We start from the raw sequence: 21,457 nt of genomic DNA, 5'->3' as shown, positions 1-21,457 counted from the left end.
AACACACTCTAGATCCTAAAATTGTGTTAGCCTTTCTAGCTATTTCATCTCTCTCCTGCTATTTGAAGGTAAACTTCTTAAAATGATGGACACTCATTTCCACCTCTTCACGTATTCACCCTCAACCCAGTGCACCTTATTCTTTCCCCACTACTCAGTGGAAACTACTCTAACCAAAGTTATCACTAACTTCTCAATCACCAAATAATGCACACCTTCTCTGCCTATCTTACGTAATCGCTCTGTGATATCTGACTCTCTGGACCATTTTCTCCTTCTTTGAGTTTTCCCCTCCCCTGACTTCCCTATTTCTCTTATCCTTTAGCATCTCATCCTCAGTCTCCTTTGATGACTTACCTTTTTGATCTAACCCCGAAATATCAGTCTTTCCCAAAGTCCAATCTTTGGTCTTTTGCTCTTCTTATCTATATATTCACTATCAGTAAACTTGCCTCAACCTGGTGATGCCCAAATTTATATCCACTGCTCAGATTTCTTTTCTTAACTTCAAAATCAAAACCACAGCCCCTAGTTGATCCTTTCCATTTGGTTGTTCTACACACAGTTCAAAAATGAGTCAAAAACTGTACTCCGTATCTTTTCCTATAAAATCATTCTTTCCATTGTTTTATCAGTAAGACCACGGCATCCAGTCACTTAAACCAGAAAATTGGAATTAGTCTAAACCTCTCTCTCCTTTAACTGTTCCCCCCACCTCTGCCTCCTATTGTCTACTTCCTATATTTTGTATGGAACACATTCTCTTCTTTCCATCCTTACTTGTTACTGCTTTGGTTCACTTCTTTAGCTCTTCTTGCCTTGATCACTGTATTAACCTCCTGAATTTTCTCCCTGCCTTCAGACATTTTTCTTCACAATTCATCTTTCACAGGACTTACAGAAAGATATTAAATGCAAATCAAAGCAAGGCACTCCCATGATTAAATTCTATTAATGGGTTTTCACAGCCTTCAGGAAAGTCTAAGCTGCTGAGTTTGGCACCGAAGGCATTTCATAATGGGATCCATGTCTTTCTTTCTAGCTTTATCTCTCATTCAGTCCACATGCCAGCTTCACCCCAGACAACTTGAAGCGTAGACTGCTTGCCATTAAGGGCTCTTGAGACATGATCCTCCTGGCATTTGCACCCTTGTTCTAATTCTTCCCTTGAGACAGTTGTTCTCCCCTTTCACCATCTTCTATGATTTCCTTTGGATTTGTGTCAGGTTGATGCTATCTCTCCTCTAATCTGAGCTAGATTATTTCTCTCTTCTTGGATCCCATTGTCCACAGATTATTCTTTATCTTTAACATGACATTTACAATACTTCATTCAAAGAATCGGTAAACATTTCTTTCAGAAATAGAGTGTTCTTTTGTAGACGGCTTTTATCTTTGTTGCTGGCACACAGTAGGGATTCAATTAATATAGATAGTGTTATCAAATGAATGAAAGTATTGGTCTGAGTCTGTTCTTTAAATACCCTACTGGAATCATCTTAGGTTTTTTCTAAATGCTATAGCAGAAAGCACTTTTCTTTCTAAGAAATATCATGGAGGAATTAGAGCATTTCATATACCCTTTTCCCCCCTTTTATTTTATGGAGGGCATTGCTTTCTCTTTGAGTTTCTCAATAATAGTATTACCCATACTACTCTATTCCTGATCAAAGTAGACCCGTGGTGACAGAGAGCTTAGATAAAGATTTTGAGAAAATTGGCCACAGGAGAATTCTCATTATTTGGTAAATTAAAGATTGTCCTAAAGCAAGTCCAGTTTATGAGAAGCCCTCAGCCTGCTGGAGGTCTGAGACTCTGAAGTTGTAGGATGCTTGCTTGTTTCCTGTCATTTATTTACAAATATCTAGCATAAGGGAGAAAATATTTTTATAAAATAGCTTTTCTTTATGTGTTGATGTTAGTGATCATGTAGGGAAATAGTTCAGATTTAGAGTTTTAGATAGAATCTGACATTCTGTAGTTAAGAGAAATGATGTTTACAAATGTGTTAACTATGCATCATATCGGCATAACCAGTGAGAACATCACGAATGAGGCTAGCACATTACATTAGGATTGGAAGCTTTCCTTTCTTTGTAGAGTGAAGGATGATGGAAATTTCTCTGTAGTAGCCATCTAATTTTTTTATTCCCACTTATTTAGTACTCCATGATTATGTGGTGTTCTACCATTTTCTTCCTTTTTCTCTCCAACTTTCAACTTAATATTCTCTACCTCCTCCCCTTGATAGAGTCTGGAGCAAACTTTCTGGGGAAAATAAAAAGACCTTTTCTCCATGCTCAGCTAATGGATTTTTTTTTATTTCTCTGAACATGGTCATACATCATTCATTCTGATCTTTTAAAAAAAATCAATATCAGTTTTATTTTTTCTCATCTTTTTTTTTTTTTTTGCTTTGAGAAAAATATTCACTTGCTCATAATTTTCCAGTGGCTTTCTCATCCTTGAATTTATTCACAAAACATGTAAAAGAACTTTGAGTTTCTGCATTTATTCATTTATCTAATACGTTTATTTATTACTTATATGTATCAGCCAGGTAGAATGTATCAACAAACACAACGGACACAAATTGTTATCCTATGACCTTACATTTTAGTGAGGGAGGCATACAATACATAACACACACACTAAATAAATGTGGATTATTGGGTATTGTAAAGATAATAAGTGATTGTAATTTGAAATAGAAGGCTTATAATAAGTGTCATTGAGAGGATTAAATATGGGCAAAGACTGACATAGGTGAGGGAAATAATCCCAGATATCTGAAAATTGGCATTCCTGACAGAGAGAACAGCAAGTTCAATGGCCCCGGGATGTCAATGTGCACCACATGTGTGAGCAACAGCAAGAAGCCATTGTAGGGGAGAATGTGGAGGGGAGGGGGACAGCAGGCTGATGAAGACAGAGAAGGAACAGGAAGCAGATCATTAGGATCTAAGGACTTTGACTTTCATTCTGAGTGAGATGAAAGCCTTTGAAAAGTTTTACACCAGCTCTTGGTATATCCTGATAAATCATTTTAAAATATCACTCCAGATGCTAGTTTTGAGTAGTTTGAGGAAGGTAAAGTAGAGGCAGGGAGAGTTTTAGGTTACTGCATTAATCCATTTGGGATGCCATGGCAGCTTGGAACAAGGTGGAAGATGTGGACAGAGGGAGAATTTGTCAGGCTCTACATGAGTTTTAAAAAGTGAGCCTGGTAGGATTTCCTGATGGATTGAATGTGGAGTTTCCGGGAAAGACATGATTCAAGGATGACCTAAGATTTTTTTTTTTTCTGAGTAATTAGAAGGATGGGATTGCCAGTGAGATAGGGAAAATTCAGTGGAGTGGGATGGGAGAAAAAAATATCAGATGTTGAGCTTTGGAAATGTTGAATTTAAGATGTCAAAGTCTGAGTGAAGATGTCAAGTAGGTAGTTGGATTGATGAATCTGGAGTTTGGTTTGGGCTGGAGATTTATGGTTGAGAGTTGCCATCAACACAGAGAGGGTATATGAAGTCCTAAGACAGGTTGAGGTCATGAAGAGAGTGTGGGTATGTAGACTAGTTCACCAAGACTCAGTTTGAACATTAAATAATACAGAAAAAGAGGAAGACCCAGAGGAGGAAACTAAAAAGGGAAGCCCATTGTGAGGTGGAAAGAAAACCAGAGTGGGGCTCCCTGGGAGTCAATAGAAGGAAGAATGTCAAGGAGAGAGATATCAGTTTCATCCAATCCCGCAGATGAGTCAAACGAGATGAGGATGAAGGTCTTTGAGGGTCACTAGGGAGGTCATTAGTGGCTTTGACAAGATAATAATTTTCATGGAGTGGTGAGGGAAAAGCCTGCTTGAGAGGGTTTTTGACAGACTGAAAGGAGAGGAAATGGTGGCAACAAGTATAAACAATCTGTCCCGGAAATTCTACTGCAAAAGGTAGTTGGAAAAATTGGGCATTAACTGGTTGGGGAAATAACATGGACCTAATGTATTTTTTTCACTAGAACAAATAACTTCTTTTTGAATGCTGTTGATGAAAATGATTCATTAAAAAGGAAAATATTAATGATGTGGGAAAGACAGGATAGAAACCTTGGAGTGATGTTTCTGAGGAGGCAGGACCTAAATCTAATGCACAGGTTGGGGGGCTGGCCTTATCAGTGGTAGGTAGGAAGACAGTATATGAGTCTGGTCTCTAGTAAGTAGATTGCTGTGGTGGTGGTAAGTCTGAAAATTCTCTTTGAATGGCTTTACATTTTAACAACTTTTTTGTTGTTAAGAATAACTCACACAAGGAGCGCCTGGGTGGCTCAGTTGGTTAAGCATTTGCCTTCATCTCAGGCCATGATCTCGGGATCCCGGGATCCAGCCCCGCATCAGGTTCCCTTCTCAGCGGGGAACCTGTTTCACCCTCCCTCCCTGCCCCCTCCATCCACTCATGCTTTCTCTCTCTCTCTCTCTCACTCAGATAAATAAAATCTTAAAAAAAAAAGAACTCACATAAAAGTATACCAAATATCAATGTGCAACCCAACAAGTTCTCACCCTAAGAAGACTGTGTGACCATCATCTCAGTCAAACAATAGAAAACTGTAGGCACCCCACGAACTCCTCACATGTTCCTTCAAAACCTTTATACAATTTCCCCTCCTCCATAGTAACCACTATTCTGAATTAAAACACCATACTTCAGTTATGAACTTTAAAACCTAATATGCAATGTTTTGTATTTATGACAACATTGTGTTTGTGAAATTCATCCACGTCGTTGCACATTACTGTAGTACATTTATTTTTATTTCTATAGCATATTAGACTATTAGATCATATAGTTTGATTTTCTGTTCTGTAGTTGTTGGGTATTTGGATTGTTTCTCGTTTTGAGCTTTTAGCCTGCTATGAACTTTATTGTATGCGTGTGGAAGGCATTTTTGTTGATACATATCTAGGGTGGAATTGGTGGATCAACAGGCACTCCCATGTTCAATTCCAGGACATAACTTCAATCATTATCATTTCTTTGTATCACTTGTTATGCTACTAGCAATGCACGACTTCCCATTGTCCCCAATTCTCTCCTATGCTTGAAATTGTTAACTTTTAAAATTCAACCTTTGTAGTGAATGTGGATTTTATTTTACATTTACCTAGGAAGTAATGAAGTTGAGTACCTTTTCATATATGTATTGGCCATTTGCATAAAAAATTTTTCTGTAAAGTATCTATGCAGATCCTTTTCTTGCCCTTTTTTTCTATGAGGTTCTTTATCAACAAGGGATCTTTGTAAGTTGTGGATATCAGTCCTCAGCTGGCTATTTATGTCTGTATTTTCTCTCTGTTTGCCTTTTAACTCTATTAATGTTACTTTCAAGTCGCTGACATTCTTAATTTTAATATAGTCCTACTTATCAGTTTTTGCCTTAATGCTCAGAGCTTTCCCCATACTACAAGAAAACTTTTCCTATGCTTGATTAAAAAGATATTTTCTTCTAGAATTTGTATTGATGGTTTCTCCCATTTAGATTTATAATTGACCTGGAGTTGATAATGGTGTGAGATAAGGTCAGAATTAATTTTTTTTTATAAGGAAATCCAATTTTCTCAGCACCACTTACTAGAAAGATCGTCCCTTTTCCACATCTCTGAAGGGCCACATTAGTCTGAAAATAAATATCTCTATATGATTGAGGAGGTTTCTTGATCTATTCCAATTTATTAGCCTATGCATTTCCTTTTTATTAATACCATATTAATGTTGTACCCACGCACACGTATTTTCTTAACAAACACGCACACACATATATACACAAATGCATATTTGTCAAATACCACTATACTTTTATCATGTTTTAGAAGTCATATCTATTCAAATCTTTATACATGTTTATCATTTCTGTGGCTTGTCATTCCTTCGCAAACTCCTTTCTGAGCTCTACCTCATTTCCTTTCCCTTCTGTCTGAAAGACACTTTTTAGTCTTTCCTTCAGTGCAAGTCTGCCAGCGCTCAATGTCCTGTTTTCCTTTTTTCAGAAAATACCTTTGTTGTACCTTCACTTTTGAAGAATGTGTCCTTTGGGTGGAGTGTTCTGTGTTGGCAGCTATTCACTCCCCATACTTTGTGAAGATTTTAACCTGGGGGTCTTCTGTTATTTCTGTTGAAAAATCTCCTATAGTCTGGTTTCTGGTCCTTTTGAATTAATCTCTTTTTGTCCCTGATGTGGCTGTTAGATTTTCTCTGATTTTGGTATTCAACATTTTAGAAAGATCTATTTTTTTTTTTAATTTATACTGCTCGTTGCTCACAGTACTTCTTGAATCTATGCTTTCTAATTCATCAATTATGGAAAAATTTCAACCATTTACTTACCTCTTTTGAAATATGACTCAGGCCCTATTTTGCTTTCTCTCTGGGACTTTAATTACATCTATGTTAGATAGCTTTCTTCCTCCTTTCTCTCTTTTCTATTATCCATGTGTATATTTTCTACTTGTTTTGTTCAAAATATTTTCTTCTGCCTGCCTTCTGGTTCTTTTAAGGTCTGTTTTTTTTTTTTTGTTTTTGTTTTTAAGATTTTTTATTTATTTATTTGGGAGAGAGAGAGAGAAAGCACAAGCAGGGAGTGGGAGGGGCAGAGGGAGAAGGAGAAGCAGACTCCTTGCTGAGTAGGGAGCCCTGACAGGGGGCTCCACCTGGGGTTCTACATGGGGCTCTACGCCGGGCTCAATCCCAGGACCCTGACATCATGACCTGAGCTGAAGACAGATGCTTGACTGACTGACCCACCCAGGTACCCCCTTTTAAGGTCTGTTTAATTTGCTGCTAAAGTTATCCATTGGATTCTTAATTTTGGTTATTATATTTTTCAGGTCTAAAATTATCTTCTTTTGTTTGTAGTTTTCAGTATTCTTTTGAAATTCTCAACCTTGCTTATGTTAAGCTTTTTTAGCGTAGTAATCTTAATGCCATAGGCCTAATAACACTGTTTTCTGTGTATCTATTTTCTTCTGTGTTTCTTTTCTTTTTTTAAAATTCATGTGGTATTGTCCCTTTTCATGCAAGTTCTTTTGATTAAATGCTGGATATTGTACATAAACATATATATATATTTTTAAATATTGAGGCTAATATCTTCCTGCAGGGAGGATATAATTTTGCTTCTGGGAGGCACTAGCAATTTGAATCACCTAATCCAATTTCAGGGGTTGAAATAATTCAAACCTTATCTATTTCTGGGTTTGCTTTATTCTAATTGTGTAGCTAAAATATGTGTAGATGACCAGGGTCCCTCCTTCTTGGCTGGACCTATTTTCCAACATCTGTCTCCCTAAGCCAGAGAGGATATTGAAAGTGCTCTTCAGCTGCTCAGCCTCTCACACACCTCATCCTGAGTTGGTAGATGTTCTTGGGATAAATGGCAACCTCAGTTATCTGAGTTTTTTTCTTCTGGAGCAAATGCCACAATTCTTCATTATCTTATTAGTTCTGTCTTGCCTTCAAAAAACTTTTGTGCATATTTTTTCCATGGTTTACTTTTAGTGGGGAAATTATCTAGTCCCCTTTCACTTGAAATGACATTACTTATTACTTCAATTTTTTTGTCTGGTAGGAAGAAAAGGCATTCGTTTTGTACAAGGAGGGGAGAGGAAGTGCTGGAAGTTTGAAGAGCAAGAAGAAGGTGGGAAAGAGTCAATTGCCATAGTGAGAGAGTAAATAGACTAAGGAATTACATAGTATGATTGCTGGGTATTATTAAGAGCATGGTGGGGCTTATGGTTATTAACTAAAAATGGTACCAGGGAGTGTGGTTGTGTTTTCTTTTGCTACGTTCTTTTGTTATACAGTTCTAAAGGGCACAAGTGATTGGTGTTATCCAGGTTTCTGGTTTTGTCAATCAAGTCCAACAAAGACTGTGATGGACAAGGGAATTGAATGTCTATACTAGGGAGTGAATAAAATGATTGACTATGAAATTTAATTCAGGGGAGGAGGGAAGAGAGGAGATCATGAAGGTGAGAGACATTGAAGAGGGGTGGGCGATCAATGAATTTAAAGGACCCATGGGATTAAAGGAGTGTTGGCCTTGGAGTACTAAAGAAGTGGACTGGAAAGAGGTGGAGCTCAGAGAGAGGGGTGCATGGAATTGAGATTGTGGAGAGTTTACAGGTATGGATAAGGGCAATGTCTGAGATAGGTCCTTAAGAAGGAGAAGTCACTGAAATAAATGGAAGTCAAATGAAGAGAGAGGAATTCAAAGACTGAGAGCTAGAATATCAGAAGGAGTATCTATGTGCATACTGAAATGGCCAGGAATTAAAACAAGGGTACCTTTTGGAAGGTTAGGGGGCCATGAGAAGTGAGAAGAAGAAATTAAAAGAAATGAGAAGATGGAACCTGGCTGTTGGTAAGCAACAGGAATGAGTGGTGGGTGATATAATTTCATGGGGTATTAAGCAGGGAGAATGGTCTGGAAGCACTGCTAAGGTCAAACTGGACAGCTATTTCATGTCTGGTTTTATTGCTAGGGGGCTGAGGGAGAAACTACCTGCATCACCTGGGAAGGCTGAACAGGGAAACACCATCTAGAGGGGATGATCAGGTTTCAGTTAATATAAGGAAATGATAACTCTTTAGAGAAGAATTTGAAGATATGTGGTATTTTTGTGATGAACCACAGACTCCAGGAGACACTGCAAGTTTATGTACATCTACACTGAAAAGCTACTGTTGGGAATAAGTAAGAAAATAGATGGGAAAGTATCAAGCACAGTGCCTGGCCTAGAGCATGGTTAAATGTTAGTCTCTTCACTCTAGTAAAATACCAGCTTCCTGTTGTTTAGGATAGGTCTAAAATGTGTCAAGGGAGGAGAGGTTTGTCGACTTATTTAGACCTGTTGATAATAAGCACTAATTAAGCATGTGCTCTTTTTGCACACACACACAGTGTATAATACTGTACAAACGTATAAACTAAATTGCCTTTGGCTGCAAATAACAGAAAATACAGCTAAAATGGCTTAATTTATTATTTATCAATGCAAACAACAAAAGGTCTTATGGTAGGGTGACTTCATGTCTTTTTAATTAAGAGTTCAATGACATCACCAAGGTCATAGCTTCATATTTTCTATTTTTCTGTTCTGCATTGTTCAGCATTTTGGATTGTTTTCTTATACCGGCTCTATTAATGCAAGATAGCTGGTGCAATTGCAGCCACCACACCTAGGTCATCTAGTGGAATAAAAAGGAATGTTTCTTCTTGTGTGTGACTTTTCAACAGTGAGGACTCTACATAATTCTTCTCCTTAAGTTCACTGTACGGAACTTTCTCCCACACCCACACCTAAACAAATTACTGCCAAGGCCATGAGGCTGCCATGGTGGGTTCATACCAACCCGGACCCTCGCTCTGAGATTTCTTGCCTCCTTCTCTGAAGGACATGGCCACATGTCGAATGAAATCAAGACTTTGTTAGCCTGGAAGAAGTTGTTCAAGAAGTTAGAACCGTTGTTTTTTATATTTCTTGTCACAATTATGCTATGTAAATGTATGCAGAGATAATACGTAAACAGGTATAGAATGTATTAATTTTCTATTGCTACACATCAGATTACCACAAATTTAGCCTCTTAAAATAACACATATTTATTATTTCACAGTTTTCATGGGTTAGGAGTCCAGGCAAACTGGATCTTGCTTGGGTCAGGCTCAGGATCTCATTTGGCTACAATCAGGGGTTGGCCGCACGGAGGTTCTCATCTGGAACTCAGGGTCCTCTTTGAAGTTGATTCAGTTCATTCCCAGAATTAAGTTCCCTGGGGGTATAGTAATGAGGCTCCCCTTTTTCTTGATGGCTGTCAGCTAGGGAATGCTCCCAGCTCTTAGAGGCTGCCACAGTTTCTTGCCATGTGGTGCCCACAGAGAGTTCACAACATGGATGTTTGCTTTTTTCCAGGCCATCAAAAAGGCTCTGAATTCCAACTCTCTCCAATCTGCAACAAGGGAGCTTTACATAACATACCCTAATCAAGGGAGCAACTATCCCATCACATGCACGGGTCCCACGACACCCAAGGAGGGGACATTATACAAGATACATACACCTGGGAGTGGGAATCTTGGAGCCTATTTCATATTCTGCCTATCAAAATATTAATGTGGTTTGTGATTATAATTATATGTTTTTGTGCCCAAGCAGATTTACTTTTATAAAAAGAAAGTCTTTCTCTGAATTTAGTACCTAAACTTCTACTGTCCTAGAATAATAAGCACTATACACTCCAGGAGCATCACAATAAAGTGATTTACTACAATGGATTACTAGTAATAACCAATTGCTCCAAATTACAATTAGATTCCAGAAAAAAAAAAAAAAGGCCTTTGGAAGTATAGTAGGAGTATAATTGTCAATCTCTTCTTTGCCTGCTTAGTTTTTTTTTTTTTTTAAGATTTTATTTATTTATTTGACAGAGAGAGACACAGCAAGAGAGGGAACACAGCAGAGGGAGTGGGAGAGGGAGAAGCAGGCTTCCCGCTGAGCAGGTGCCTGTTGCAGGATTCGATCCCAGGACCCTGGGATCATGACCTGAGTTGGAGGCAGACGCTTAGCGACTGAGCCACCCAGGCGCCCCAGCCTGCTTACTTTTAAAAAATGCAAATTTCTACCCCAGAAGTAAAATTTCTGTCCATGAATCCTGTCCTAGAATATCCCCTTTCTTCTCCGGTCCTGCTGTGATTTGTCTGTCTCCTCCCTCTGCCAGCTTGAGATTTTCTCAGCTGGGCAACTTGAGGTCCTGACCTGGGGTCAGCTTTTCTGGGGCATGTATGCTGGAACAGAATCAAGACAGTTCTGGGTGGGGAAGTTCTCTAAGCCAAATAAATAAGGAAAAGGCTCAAGTCAACCTCATGGACTCATTGACTCATAGTTTTAAAAATATTTTACTGAATGTAACAAGTGGTTATGGTGTGAGGGTCTTACTCAGATCCTGACTCAAACAAAACAGCTACAAACATATTTGAAGACAATCTGGGAAATTTGAATGTGAATGTGTATTAGAAGGTATTAAGGAATTTTGTTTTTCTATGAAGTTTGATGATGGGTACTGAGGATTGTAAGAATACTTATAATTTTTAAAGATCGGTTTGTAAGTATGTAGGAGTACCATGATGGCTGGAGCTCAGATTAATAATTGAGGGAGAGAGGAGGGAGGAAACATGGAGGGGGCGGCAGGGGTGGGGGGTGGCAGGGAAAGACAGAGAGCAATAGATGAAGCAAATTCTCAATAATTATTGAATCTGGTGATAAGTATATATGGAAATTCATTATCTTATTCTATTTTTCATATGTTTTAAATTTTTCATAATAAAACATTTTAAAATGGGATTTTCCACATTGCTGCTAAAATTTAATATATTTAGGCTCTTCTCCACTTGAATACCTTTGTAAAGACTAAAAGAATGATGTAGTGGGATGCTTATTTTCCTTCTATATCTCTAATAAGAAGAGACTTAAACAATTAAATGATAAATGTACTTAAAACAGATACCATCTAGATTGATTTTCAAGTTATCTTCCTCTAACATTTTAAAAGTCAAATCTGAATTGTCATGAAGTCCACAGTCTTGGGATTAGTCTGGAATCAAATTTATTTTCCTTTCTCTCAATGCTTTCAGAATAGTTTTTTGAATTCTCTTGGCAAGGTATCTGAAGGTTTGCTTTATTTATTCATAAATCCCTGAGTTCTATCTGCACATTTGGCAGCAACACCTTTATGAAACGAGCTTTCTGAGTAGATCCTGTTCTTCCATATATTGGAATCATTGACAGAGACCCAGACATAAAGGGTGTTATAGAGACAACCTAAGTAAATAGATTGTGGTGGATAGATGTGCTAAAAAGTAATAGGAAAATGCTTCTGTGTTGCTCTTGCCCCAGTATGAAAATACAGATGTCATCTACCTTTACAATAACTCAACCCACCCATGTACATTGATGGCTTACCAAGGCTCCCGTTTTGCCTTTTGTTTTGCCAACTCTTCTGCTCTGTATGGTGGAATATTACTTCATCCTGATTAGTGTACAACTGAACGACCATCTGTCTTAAATGTTATTAGTCAGACTTTTCTGTTTGTTTTTATGCAGTAAAGTTGATGGAATTCTGTTAAGAGTTGAATTGTGTACCCCCTTCCCCCCAAATTCATATATTGAAGTCTTAACCCAATACTCCAAAATGTGACTTTATTGGGCAATTGAGTCATTGCATATGTAATTAATTAAGATGAAATCATTAGGGTGAGCCCTAATGCAACATAACCGGTGTCCTTATAAAAAGAACTCCATATAAAGAGAAAGAGACCACACAGAGGGAAAACAATGTAAACATACAGCAAGAAGGTGACCCCCCCCCCCCATAAGCCAAGGGAAAGAACCAAACTTGCCAACACTTTGATCTTGGACTTTCAGCCTCTGAAACTGCAAGACAATAAATCTGTTGTTTAAGCTCCTAAGTCTGTGTTATTTTGTTATGGCAGTCCTAGAAGACTAATACAAACTCCAGACGAAGATGAGATGACTTTTTCTTTACATAGCCATGTTGAACCTTTATTTTTTTGCCTAGGTGTAGGCTTCAGGCATTCTTAAAATCTACATCAGTATTTTTTTCGCAACGGGTTTGCCGCCAGAACGCAGGTGTCATGAAAACCACCGCTCAACCTAAACCAAAATGGGAAAGGAAAAGACTCACATCAACATCGTCGTCATTGGACATGTAGATTCGGGCAAGTCTACCACTACTGGTCATCTGATCTACAAATGTGGTGGGATCGACAAAAGAACTATCGAAAAATTTGAGAAGGAGGCTGCTGAGATGGGAAAGGGCTCCTTCAAGTATGCCTGGGTCTTGGATAAACTGAAAGCTGAACGTGAACGTGGTATCACCATTGATATCTCCCTGTGGAAATTCGAGACCAGCAAGTATTATGTGACCATCATTGATGCCCCAGGACACAGAGACTTTATCAAAAACATGATTACAGGCACATCTCAGGCTGACTGTGCTGTCCTGATTGTTGCTGCTGGTGTCGGTGAATTTGAAGCCGGTATCTCCAAGAATGGGCAGACCCGTGAGCATGCCCTTCTGGCTTACACCCTGGGTGTAAAACAACTAATTGTTGGTGTTAACAAGATGGATTCCACTGAGCCACCCTACAGCCAGAAGAGATACGAGGAAATCGTTAAGGAAGTCAGTACCTACATTAAGAAAATTGGCTATAACCCCGACACAGTAGCATTTGTGCCAATTTCTGGTTGGAACGGTGACAACATGCTGGAGCCAAGTGCTAACATGCCTTGGTTCAAGGGATGGAAAGTCACCCGTAAAGATGGGAATGCCAGTGGAACCACACTGCTTGAAGTTCTGGATTGCATTCTGCCACCAGCTCGTCCAACTGACAAGCCCTTGCGTCTGCCTCTCCAGGACGTCTACAAAATTGGTGGTATTGGTACTGTCCCTGTGGGCTGAGTCGAGACTGGTGTTCTTAAACCTGGCATGGTGGTCACCTTTGCTCCAGGCAATGTTACAACTGAAGTAAAGTCCGTTGAAATGCACCATGAAGCTTTGAGTGAGGCTCTTCCTGGGGACAATGTGGGCTTCAATGTGAAGAACGTATCTGTCAAAGATGTTCGTCGTGGCAATGTGGCTGGTGACAGCAAAAATGACCCACCAATGGAAGCAGCTGGCTTCACAGCTCCGGTGATTATCCTGAACCATCCAGGCCAAATCAGTGCTGGATATGCCCCTGTGCTAGATTGTCACACAGCTCACATTGCTTGCAAGTTTGCTGAGCTGAAGGAGAAGATAGATCGTCGTTCTGGAAAAAAGCTGGAAGATGGTCCCAAGTTCTTGAAATCTGGTGATGCTGCCATTGTTGATATGGTTCCTGGCAAGCCTATGTGTGTTGAGAGCTTCTCTGACTATCCTCCTCTGGGCCGTTTTGCTGTTCGTGACATGAGACAGACGGTTGCTGTGGGTGTCATCAAAGCAGTGGACAAGAAAGCAGCTGGAGCTGGCAAGGTCACCAAGTCTGCCCAGAAAGCTCAGAAGGCTAAATGAGTATTATCCCCAATACCTGCCACCCCAGTCTTAATCAGTGGTGGAAGAACGGTCTCAGAACTGTTTGTGTCAATTGGCCATTTAAGTTTAACAGTAAAAGACTGGTTAATGATAACAATGCATCGTAAAACCTTCAGAAGGAAAGGAGAATGTTTTGTGGACCATTTGTTTTTGTGTGTGTGTGTGTGGCAGTTTTAAGTTATTAGTTTTTAAAATCAGTACTTTTTAATGGAAACAACTTGACCAAAAATCTGTCACAGAATTTTGAGACCCATTAAAACAAAAGTTTAATGAGGAAAAAAAAAAATCTACATCAGTAAAATATCTGCATCACTCCTTTAGGGTGTGTCTACAAAGCACCGAATGAACTTTTGACTTGCACATAATCAATTCCAACCATGGACAGAGAAAAGCCCAGGTTTAGTGCTGAGCATCTGGCTTGGCTCTCGTTACTGGCTGTCTCTGCTTTGGCAGTCTCTACCCTGAATTATCTCTGTTGGTTTTCTTTTTCTTCAATGTGGGGAGCAGAGGGTACACTGAGGAATATTAAACACGAGATTATGATGTTTTATTTGAACTGGTATTTTTATGTAATAGAATTGCTTTTCTGTATCAATTAAACCTCTAAAGCCTAGTGGGAGATAATAAAAATAAAATAAGGTAAAAACAGAGAGGAAGGCAAACCATAAGAGACTCTTAACTATGGGAAACAAACTGAAGGTTGCTGGAGGGGAGGTAGGTAGGAGGATGGGGTAAGTGGGTGATGGGCATTAAGGAGGGCACAAGATGTAATATGCACTGGGTGTTATATGCAATTGATGGGTCACTGAATTCTACCCCTGAAGCTAATAGCACACTGTGTGTTAACTAAATTGAATTTAAATAAAAAATTATAAATAAATAAATAAATAAATAAATAGGAAAGGACTTCACCAGACCAAGAAATAATAGTTTTCTCTGTAATGTGAGTCTTGTTTTCATTATCTATTACTCGTATGACCCTGGGTAAGTCCCTGAATGCTTCCAGATTTCAGTTTACTCATATACAAAATAGATGTAATCAATCGTAACAATCTTTAAGAAATAAAGTAAGATAGTCAATATGCATTAGTTCTGAGAATACAAAGCACGGTGGAAACGTAAGACATTACAAATTATCAGGTCTATGAAGGCAGAGTCTTACATTACTCTAAACAAATATTCTAGCATATTCCTTTGTTTGGAACTAATTCAGGCTTGAGAAACTGAAATAATTGTTTAAAATAGTTGGAGGTTAAGACAGCCTAATAATTCCTCCTTCCTCCAGAAGTCAGCTGAGGTTAAACACACAATATTATTCTATTTCTGCTACTGGCAGATTATGTTTTTCAAAAATATCCCTCCCAATACATTGATCCCATCCCAAATGCTCTTCTTATAACGTGGCTGACTCTCCTCCCACTGGAGGATGGGTCTATGTTCCTTTCCCCTGTGACCGTCCTGACCAGTGAGATGGTGGAAGTGATGCTATGTGTCTTCTGACCTGAGGCAATAAAAGGATACAACGCCCCCTCTTCTTCTCTGTCTCTTTCTGTTTTTCTGTCTCTGTCTTTCTGTATTTCTCAGTCTCTGTCTCTGTCATATTATCTCTATCTGAGGATACTTGCCATTCATTGGAAGCCAGGCATCATGTTACAAGCAAGCTCAGGTCATATGGAGAGCCATGCGTAGCTACTGTAGTCAATGGCCTGGCTAAAATCTCAGGCTGCATCAACTGCAAGACGCATGGGGGAACAAGACTTTTGTTGATTAGAGCCACATTCTTCAAGTTCCAGTTGAGACCCCAGACATCATGGAACAGAGATGGGCTGACCTCATTCTGCCCTGTCAGACTTTCTGACTCTCAGAAACTTTGGCAGATTACAAATGACAATTGTATTATTTGGGGGATAACAGATATATTGGTAAAATTAGATTAGACAGAGGACAGCATCCATTATTGCACCGTGAATTAAAGAGATACACTCTGTTCATAGGAAGAAGCTACTGAAGGGCTCTTTTTTATTCACTTGGCTTTCCTCATGGATAAAAGAGGAGTTAGAGATTATCCTATGTTTGAGATAAACAGGAGAAGGAGATGGGGAGCGTCCTTGTTTCCATGAAATGACGTTGCTCTGATTATTATGTTTAAGTGCATTGTGGCCTTTTCCCAATCTCAAATCAGATAAGTCACTTGTACCATGGAGAAGAAGTATAGAAGCAAAAAATAAGCAAGAAGAGTTTACTTCTAGGGATGTGAACTGCTATAGCAATGTCGAAGTGGGATAAATGTTCACCAACAGTGAATATGTATCATTTAAAAATCAGAAAAGGGGGGCACCTGGGTAGTTCAGTCTGTTAAGCATCTGCCTTTGGCTTGGGTCATGATCCCGGGGTCCTGGGATTGAGTCCCGCATTGGGCTCCCTGCTCAGCGGGGAGTCTGCTTCTCCCTCTGCCCCTCCCCCCTGCTCATGATCTCTCTCTCACGCTCACTCTCAAATAAATAAAATATTTAAAAAAATAAAAATCAGAAAAGGGAAATCAGTCATTTTTAACTCTAGTTTAATGGCCATTTTTTAAAAATGGAAAGGTCAGTGCGTGTGTCTGTGTTTAATATTTCTAGCACACATTGACTCACTCCCCAGTTATAACTTTCCTTCTCTTGCCTGACCTACTTCGTGTTAAACGTCACTATGGTTATGAAAATAAGGGGCCTGATTAGCATCAGTAGTGGTCACTGGACCACTGAGAACACATGCAGTGGTTTCAAAGGAAGAAATTGGGGACAGAACTAATAATACTGAAATACTGAAAGGTGGAATCTGGTTCTGAGTAATGAGGATGTGGTTTCTAAAATCATCTGATGTGCTTCACCAGAGCTGATACAACTTTTCTTCATGGAAAAAAATAAGCATGAAAGTACGCGGTGTTTTATTTTTTAAATCTGGTGTCATTTCAAAATTGAATGACAATGTCACTACTTGCCCTTGCCTTTTAATTGACTTCCTTAGAGATTAATCAATAGGTTCACTCTTTGTTTTAGCACCCCCTTGCCCCCAAGAACATTTCTTTTTCTTCTAGGTCTGTGCTGCTAAATTGTCAGTGTGTTTTACTGCTTTCTTATAGGAGGGTTATATTTTTTCCCAGTTTTTTTTATTTTATTTTGGTTTTTATTCAAGGTTTCTGGACTGAGGGATCATCAAGTCATGTAAGAAACATACTGATATCTTCAGAATCTGTTGTAAAAGTGGATGGATATCCAATTTAGAAATTTGCTAAGGTCCTGCAATTTACTTTCTTCTAGATTTGTTTGATTGATACATCTTCCATAAAAAAATTCAGTGGTGAAATATTTTTCAAACTTCACACTGTTTATTCCTTCCATAAAAAAAAAATAAGTGCAAGTTATATTGCTAGGTAATCTTGTATTGAATCAAAGAGGTATATCAATCCCTCTAGTGGAAAGAGCACTGGGGGAGATGTCTACCACTGATCTTCTTGCTTTACTACAAATATATTCTCTTTGATTTAACCTAGTCCAAGGCTGTCTCTTTGAGTCAAAAGTTGTGTTGGTTATTTCAAATCACAGAGATACAACTTATCTACTGAAGAGTGCTTTAAAAGATGACTGACAAATTATAAGCAATTTCAGCTGCCTGTAAATGTTTCTGGTGGATTGTTGAGATTGACCTTGAGACCAACCTTAAGCAATCTGGGTATTTGTCTCTCACATATTTCCCTGATGGGTATGAATATGACTTGCATTAAAAATGATGGATGTTGGTAATTTTGTATTAATTGCCACAGGAAAAAAAACCTTAATACCTTTTGATGGGTAGCACTGACCAGAAAGTGAGAGAGGTACTGTATTTCAGCGAAATATTTTTCCTGGAAATTTTTGTGTAAACAAGGTTTGAATTGATGCCTTAGAATAGTTGAGAAAAACGTGTCATTGGCAATTGTCCTAGAATTACAAAATGTGCAAGAAAATGATGAAGTCACCTATTTAACTAAAGTAATCTCCAGGCACGAGAAAGAAAATAGGACATTTATTCTGTTTCACACTTTTCTTGGATCTGAGGTAGAGGAACTGAATCTCAGCAGGTTCCAAAAACAAGTAGATTTCTGCTTATTCTTACTTATTTCTAATATAATTTCTCCTATACCAGACACAAACATTTATCACTTTATAATGTGAATTCCCCTCATACATCTTTATGTTTAAAATTAATTAAATATACTTCTAAAATATTTTATGAAATCAGTTATATTTCAGTGTGCTTTAAAGAGGGAAGCATTTACTATAGTTTGAAGCCCTGTTTTGTGTGTGTGTTTGTGTGTGTGTGTGTGATCCTAGTGAGCGTTCTTTTTACTATGTATTAAAAGAAACTTTGCAGAAGTAATTTTCTTCTAACAAAAGTATATGTGTACTATGTTTAATCCGTTATGTAACATCTGACAAACATAACAAGGACAAATTACTGTTTGTTCATCTATGTAGAATATTTGCAATTTCACTTCTGTTTCAATATACTAATTTTTTTTCCTTCTCTGAAGCACATACCATATACCAGGACTAGAGTCAGGGCTGAGTTTATGTAAGTGTAAGGTGGAGAGTTATAATGATTATGTGTGCGGTTCAAGGTATTAGGGAGTATACATGAGTTAAATAATGAGCCAACCATTATCACTTAACATGACACAGGACAGTTTTATTTTTATATTATATTTTATGTGTACACAAACAGAAAATAAATTTACCCTTTAAAAATATTATAAAGTGCAGGTCCAAGAGGTTATGAATTGAAAGCATAAGTACTGGTTTCATAGCTCAAGATTATTACCAAGCTGTGCCGAATAGCTTTGATGGAGAATTTTTCAAAAATGCCAATTGAGACAAATACATTTCAGACTTAATAATCAGAAGGTCCCATTCCCAAAGAAATGGTGTGCTTAAATATTACTATTTTAGTGAACTAATCTGATTGAGAGATTCCCTGGTCTCACTGTGTGGCACTTGAAATACTTCCTTTGGTCCCATGTTTCTAGTCTTCATACTTGTGTATTTGTCATGAAAAAGAATTCCCAAATATTTCAGTTGTGCTGGTCTGGCTGCAACAGTAGTAGGTCTGACCCAAATGAAAAGACAAGAGCTGTCGATTTTCTTCCTAAGCTGTGAGCTGACAAATGGATAATTAGGTGTTTGCAGTTTTCTCAATGCTGAGATCAGACCAACTGTTAGGGAAACACAATGAATGGCTAAGAGGCAAATGACAAAAACATAGCCCCACACTCAGTTCACAACAAAAATATCCCCGCAAAGATTGTGTGTCAACTAATGGAACTTCACAAATGCCTAAGTTAGAGAAAGCAGGAAGGAATAGTCTCAAACTCAAAAGCTCATAGCACGTTTGAACACCAGCAAAATTCGTCTCTGAGTCTTTGTAAAGACTTTTCTCTTACCCATAACAAATTTCTATCCTACCCAGATACAAATGGGCAAAAACACTGGTTTTATATCTTTTGTTGAGTTTTCTTGAAAGTTTCCTTTGGGGACTTCCTATTTGAGTTTTTAAGTCTATTATGACTAAGAAATTGCATTATTCCCATTAGTTAAAGAGTTAATTTAAAGGTTTTTTTTTTAAGATTTTTATTTATTTATTTGAGAGAGAGAGAATGAGAGACAGAGAGCATGAGAGGGAGGAGGGTCAGAGGGAGAAGCAGACTCCCTGCCGAGCAGGGAGCCCGATGTGGGACTCGATCCTGGGGCTCCAGGATCATGACCTGAGCCGAAGGCAGTCGCTTAACCAACTGAGCCACCCAGGCGCCCTAAAGAGTTAATTTAAAGAAATGATCGTAGATCTATGAGTTGGAGCAAGGGGAAACTTAAATTAAGATGTGGGCAATTTTAATCAAGACATGCTATATGCAGTAAACTCTGTGAGATCAGTGAAGGGAAAAAGTGTTTTAAGGTTAATCAGTTTTGAAGAAATGTAACTAGTAGATAACGTGCCCTGATTTTTTTTCTCTGTGACAGGTGTAATAAGCACAATCACTGTTCATCTATATTTCACTGGGCATAAATGCAAATTTCACATTTTCACAGAAGAGAGAATTTTATTACATTATATTGATTTAGAAATAATTCATTAACCTCTACTCCTTCTTTTTCTTTACATATCAATCTGTCTCTATTCAAGGTTTTATCTTCATTTTTCAACTGGTTACTGTGAAGTGTCTTATAGTGCAAGCTATTAAAAGACTGTCTTTTATATATTCAGCTGTGTCGTTCTTGGCAAAACTCGTACTTATTTTCTATACATGTTTGGATATAGTTTGGGTGTTCTGGAATGCTCCTTGCATTTCCTTGAAGCTGCGTATTTTGATAGCTTTCTATAATGCAAAATATTTATTGCACTCTTTTATGGATTTCCACCAGTTTGGGAAAATGAAATATATGTCTGTGTCCATGTTTTTTTATTCCTCTTCCAAAATCGGGTCTGTCTAAATGTTGATGGATATAACGGCACTGAGTCTATTTCATTAGATCAATGGCTTTCACTGCAAGAGTGGTGTTAATGAGTCACCCTTCCACTCTCAAGACATTTGGCAATGTCTAGAGACATTTCTGACAGTCATGAATGCATGGATGGAGACTGCTACTGGTATCTATGGATAAAGGCCAGTGATGCTGGTAACATCTTAGAGCACACAGGAAATCCTCCCCAAAGAGTTATCTGCTCCAAAATGATAATGGTGCTTGAGGTTGAGAAATGCTGTATTAGCTTTGCACTAAAGTCTTTCAGGAGTCCATTACTTTCCAGAAGTGTGAAATCACCTACAGCTTATCTGTGTCTCTCCTTTCCTTTTTCCATAGAGTTGAAATTTAAGCACCAAATCAGAGATACACAAAAATATGTAAGCACAAGGGTCCTTATCAAAATTTTCTTTATAATAGTAAAAGGTGGAAAACAACCTCAAATCTACCAATGTAAAACTGATAGCACTAATTATGGTGGATACATAATTGGAATATAATAGCACAAAGAAGATGTTGTAGCAATAATATGGAATCACATGTGTTGGAATACTATGGAAAGGGTTGAGTTATTAAGTGAAAATTATTATACCATGGAACATATACAGAGTGGTCTAATATTAGAAAAAAATATATATGTATGTTGTTTATTTATTCCCAGACAAAAAAAAAACCCTGCAAACAAAAAAATGTTATTTATCTCTGGGTTTATGAGTCAGTTCTGCAGCTAATATGTACTTCCTTTAAATTATAAAAATAGGAGTGGCATTTTTAAAAAGTGTG

At 38.1% G+C, this 21,457-nt stretch overlaps 1 pseudogene across 1 annotated transcript; it reads left to right on the top strand.

The window, feature by feature from the left end:
* The first annotated feature begins 12,665 nt into the window (after positions 1-12,665).
* Positions 12,666-14,117, top strand: LOC110579055 (annotated as a pseudogene). Its single transcript, XR_002480222.1, has one exon. The product of XR_002480222.1 is annotated as an elongation factor 1-alpha 1-like (transcript).
* The last annotated feature ends 7,340 nt before the right edge of the window (positions 14,118-21,457 follow it).

This window comes from Neomonachus schauinslandi, chromosome 4 (assembly GCF_002201575.2).
Source record: "Neomonachus schauinslandi chromosome 4, ASM220157v2, whole genome shotgun sequence".
Lineage (NCBI taxonomy): Eukaryota > Metazoa > Chordata > Mammalia > Carnivora > Phocidae > Neomonachus > Neomonachus schauinslandi.
Note: the sequence above shows the minus strand (reverse complement) of the source record. Positions and strands in the feature narration are given on the sequence as shown.